Source organism: Petromyzon marinus, chromosome 82, assembly GCF_048934315.1.
Source record: "Petromyzon marinus isolate PM22_M1 ecotype Great Lakes invasive population chromosome 82, UKy_Petmar_22M1.pri1.0, whole genome shotgun sequence".
Classification (NCBI taxonomy): domain Eukaryota; kingdom Metazoa; phylum Chordata; class Hyperoartia; order Petromyzontiformes; family Petromyzontidae; genus Petromyzon; species Petromyzon marinus.
In genome coordinates, this window is record NC_133747.1 from 7,260,730 (window position 1) to 7,267,991 (window position 7,262).

A 7,262-nucleotide genomic window follows, 5' to 3' on the forward strand; every position below is an offset into this window, starting at 1 on the left:
AGACACAGAGACAGACAGGGACACACAGAGACACAGAGACACACAGAGACACAGAGACAGAGACACACAGAGACACAGAGAGAGAGAGACAGAGACACAGAGACAGAGACAGAGACACACAGAGACAGACAGAGACACAGAGACACAGAGACAGACAGAGACACACAGAGACAGACAGAGACACAGAGACAGAGACACACAGAGACACACAGAGACACAGACACAGACACAGAGACACAGACAGAGACAGAGATACAGAGACAGAGACACAGACACAGAGACACAGACAGAGACACACAGAGACAGACAGAGACACAGACACAGAGACACACAGAGACAGACAGACAGAGACAGACAGACACAGACACAGAGACACAGACACACAGAGACACACAGAGACAGACAGAGACACAGAGACAGACAGACAGACAGACACAGACGGAGACACAGAGACACAGAGACAGACAGAGACAGACAGAGATACAGAGACACACAGAGACAGAGACACAGAGACACAGAGACAGACAGAGACACAGAGACACACAGAGACAGACAGAGACACAGACACAGAGACACACAGAGACACACAGAGACACACAGACAGAGACACACAGAGTCAGACACAGACACAGAGACACACAGAGACACACAGAGACACACACACAGACAGAGACACAGAGACAGACAGAGACAGAGAGACAGAGACACACAGAGTCAGACACAGACACAGAGACACACAGAGACACATAGAGACACACAGAGACAGAGACACAGAGACACAGAGACACAGAGACAGACAGAGACACAGACACAGAGACACAGACACACAGAGACACACAGAGTCAGACAGAGACACAGAGACACACAGAGACACACAGAGACAGACAGAGACACACAGAGACACACAGACAGAGACCGACAGAGACAGACAGAGACACAGAGAGACAGAGAGGGTGATGACTTCCACGTGAGATGGTTCTCTTTGGAAGCGTGCGGTTTGCCAGCTGCTGGTGGTGGTGGTGCTGGTGGTGCTGGTGGTGGTGTCTCATCCCCATGTATCACAGCCCAATGTCGAATGGTGAGACATCTGGGACGCGATCAGCATCATCATCATCATCACTAACATCATCATCATCAACACAGTATCATCATCATTAACATCATCATCATCATCACTAACATCATCATCAACACAGTATCATCATCATCACTAACATCATCATCATCAACACAGCATCATCATCACTAACATCATCATCAACACAGTATCATCATCATCATCATCACTAACATCATCATCATCAACACAGCATCATCATCACTAACATCATCATCAACACTATATCATCATCACTAACATCACCATCATCAACACAGCATCATCATCACTAACATCATCATCACTATCATCATCACTATCATCATCATCACTAACATCATCATCAACACATTATCATCATCATCACTAACATCATCATCATCAATACAGCATCATCATCATCATCACTAACATCATCATCACTATCATCATCATCACTAACATCATCATCAACACAGTATCATCATCATCACTAACATCATCATCATCATCATCAACACAGTATCATCATCATCACTAACACATCACCATCATCGCTAAAACATCACCATCACTAACACATCATCATCACTAACACATCATCATCAACACAGTATCATCATAATCATCATCACTAACATCATCATCAACAACACAGTATCGTCATCACTAACATCATCATCATTACTAACATCATCACTAACATCATCACCATCACTAACACATCATCATCACTAACACATCATCATCACTAACACATCATCAACACAATATCATCATTCTCATCACTAACATCACCATCATCACTAAACATCATCATCAACAACACAGTATCATCATCACTAAAACATCATCACTAACACATCATCATCACTAACACCATCATCAACAACACAGTATCATCATCATCACTAACATTATCATCATCACTAACATCATCATCAACAACACATCATCATCATCATCACTAACACATCATCATCATCACTTACACATCATCATCACTAACACATCATCAACACAGTATCATCATCACATCTAACACATCACCATCACTAACATCACCATCACTAACACATCATCATCATCACATCATCACTAACATCATCATCACTAACACGTAATCATCACCACTAACACAACATCATCATCACTAACACAACATCATCATCACTAACAACTAACACAACATCACCATCACTAACACAACATTACCACCTTCACTAACACAACATCATCATCACTAACACATCACCACCATCACTAACACATCACCACCATCACTAACACAACATCATCATCACTAACACATCACCACCATCACTAACACAACATCATCATCACCACTAACACATCACCACCATCACTAACACATCATCATCACTAACACATCACCATCACTAACACAACATCATCACTAACACATCACCACCATCACTAACACAACATCATCATCACTAACACATCATCACCATCACTAACACAACATCATCATCACCACTAACACATCACCACCATCACTAACACATCATCATCACTAACACATCACCACTATCACTAACACATCACCATCACTAACACATCACCATCACTAACACAACATCATCATAACTAACACATCACCACCATCACTAACATCATCATCACTAACATCACCATCACTAACATCACCACCATCACTAACACAACATCATCATCACCACTCACACATCACCACCATCACTAACACATCACCACCATCACTAACACATCACCGCCATCACTAACATCACCATCACTAACATCACCACCATCACTAACACATCACCACTAACACTAACACAACATCATCACTAACAAACCACCATCACTAACACATCACCATCACTAACACATCATCATCACTAACACATTTCACCAATAACACATCACCACCATCACTAACACAACATCATCATCACTAACACATCACCACTAACACAACATCATCACTAACACATCACCACCATCACTAACACATCACCACCATCACTAACACAACATCATCACTAACACATCACCACCATCACTAACACATCACCATCACTAACACATCATCACCATCACTAACACAACATCATCATCACCACTAACACATCACCACCATCACTAACACATCATCATCACTAACACATCACCACTAACACTAACACAACATCATCATCACTAACACATCACCATCACTAACACATCATCATCACCACTAACACATCATCATCATCACCACTAACACATCACCATCACTAACACATCACCAATAACACATCATCACCATCACTAACACATCATCACCATCACTAACACAACATCATCATCACCACTAACACATCACCACCATCGCTAACACAACATCATCACTAACACATCACCACCATCACTAACACAACATCATCATCACTAACACATCACCACCATCACTAAAACATCATCACCATCACTAACATAACATCATCATCACTAACACATCATCACCATCACTAACACAACATCATCATCACCACTAACACATCACCACCATCACTAACACATCATCATCACTAACACATCACCACCATCACTAACACATCACCATCACTAACACAACATCATCACTAACACAACATCATCATAACGAACACATCACCACCATCACTAACATCATCATCACTAACATCACCATCACTAACATCACCACCATCACTAACACATCACCACCATCACTAACACATCACCACCATCACTAACACATCACCACTAACACTAACATAACATCATCACTAACACATCACCATCACTAACACATCACCATCACTAACACATCACCGATAACGCATCATCACCATCACTAACACATCATCACCATCACTAACACATCATCATCACTAACACATTTCACCAATAACACATCATCACCATCACTAACACAACATCATCACCATCACTAACACATCACCACCATCACTAACACATCACCACCATCACTAACACAACATCATCATCACTAACACATCATCACTAACACAACATCTTCACTAACACATCACCACCATCACTAACACATCACCACCATCACTAACACAACATCATCACTAACACATCACCACCATCACTAACACAACATCATCATCACTAACACATCACCACCATCACTAACACATCATCACCATCACTAACATAACATCATCATCACTAACACATCATCACCATCACTAACACAACATCATCATCACCACTAACACATCACCACCATCACTAACACATCATCATCACTAACACATCACCACCATCACTAACACATCACCATCACTAACACAACATCATCACTAACACATCATCATAACTAACACATCACCACCATCACTAACATCATCATCACTAACATCACCATCACTAACATCACCACCATCACTAACACATCACCACCATCACTAACACATCACCACCATCACTAACACATCACCACTAACACTAACATAACATCATCACTAACACACCATCATCACTAACACATCACCATCACTAACACATCACCATCACTAACACATCACCGATAACGCATCATCACCATCACTAACACATCATCACCATCACTAACACATCATCATCACTAACACATTTCACCAATAACACATCATCACCATCACTAACACAACATCATCACCATCACTAACACATCACCACCATCACTAACACATCACCACCATCACTAACACAACATCATCATCACTAACACATCATCACTAACACAACATCTTCACTAACACATCACCACCATCACTAACACATCACCACCATCACTAACACAACATCATCACTAACACATCACCACCATCACTAACACATCATCATCACTAACACATCACCACTAACACTAACACAACATCATCATCACTAACACATCACCATCACTAACACAACATCACCATCACTAACACATCACCAATAACACATCATCATCATCACTAACACATCACCACTAACACTAACACATCATTATCACTAACACATCACCATCACTAACACATCATCATCACCACTAACACATCATCATCATCACCACTAACACATCACCAATAACACATCATCACCATCACTAACACATCACCAATAACACATCATCACCATCACTAACACATCATCACCATCACTAACACATCACCACCATCACTAACACAACATCATCATCACTAACACATCACCACCATCACTAACACATCACCATCACTAACACATCACCAATAACACATCATCACCATCACTAACACATCATCACCATCACTAACACAACATCATCATCACCACTAACACATCACCACCATCACTAACACATCATCACCATCACTAACACAACATCATCATCACCACTAACACATCACCACCATCACTAACACATCACCACCATCACTAACACAACATCATCATCACTAAAACATCACCACCATCACTAACACATCATCACCATCACTAACACATCACCACCATCACTAACACATCATCATCACTAACACATCACCACCATCACTAACACATCATCATCACTAACATCACTAACACAACATCATCACTAACACAATAACATCATCATCACCACCATCATCATCACTAACACAACATCACCACCATCACCACCATCATCATCACCACCATCATCATCACCACCATCACTAACACAACATCACCACCATCATCATCACTAACACAACATCACCACCATCACCACCATCATCATCACTACCATCATCATCACCACCATCATCATCACTAACACAACATCACCACCATCACCACCATCACCACCATCACCAACATCATCATCACCATCACCACCATCATCATCACCACCACCATCATCACCATCATCATCACTAACACAACATCACCACCATCACCACCACCACCATCACCACCATCACCAACATCATCATCACCATCACCACCATCATCATCACCACCACCATCATCACCATCATCATCACTAACACAACATCACCACCACCACCACCATCATCACCACCACCATCATCACCATCATCATCACTAACACAACATCACCACCACCACCACCATCATCACTAACACATCACCACCATCACCACCATCATCACCACCATCACCACCATCATCATCACCATCACCACCATCATCATCACTAACACAACATCATCATCATCACCATCATCATCACTAACACAACATCACCACCATCACCACCATCATCATCACCATCACCACCATCATCATCACTAACACAACATCATCATCATCACCATCATCATCATCACTAACACAACATCACCACCATCACCACCATCATCATCACCATCACCACCATCATCATCACCACCATCACCACCATCATCACCATCATCATCACTAACACAACATCACCACCACCATCATCACTAACACATCACCACCATCACCACCATCATCATCACCACCATCACCACCATCATCATCACCATCATCATCACTAACACAACATCATCATCATCACCATCATCATCACTAACACAACATCACCACCATCACCACCACCATCACCACCATCACCACCACCACCATCACCACCACCATCACCACCATCACCACCATCATCATCACCACCATCACCACCACCATCACCACCACCATCACCACCACCACCACCATCACCACCACCACTACCATCACCACCATCACCACCACCACCATCACCACCATCACCATCACCACCACCACCATCATCACCATCACCACCATCATCATCATCATCACCATCACCACCACCACCATCACCACCATCACCACCACCATCACCACTACCACCATCACCACCACCACCACCATCACCACCATCACCACCATCACCATCACCACCACCACCATCACCACCACCATCACCACCACCACCACCATCACCACCACCACCACCACCACCATCATCACCACCATCACCATCACCACCATCACCACCACCATCACCACCACCACCATCATCACCACCACCATCACCACCACCACCATCACCACCACCATCACCATCACCACCACCATCACCACCACCACCATCACCACCACCACCATCACCACCACCACCACCACCACCATCACCATCACCACCATCACCACCACCATCACCATCACCACCACCATCACCACCACCACCATCACCACCACCACCATCACCACCACCACCATCACCACC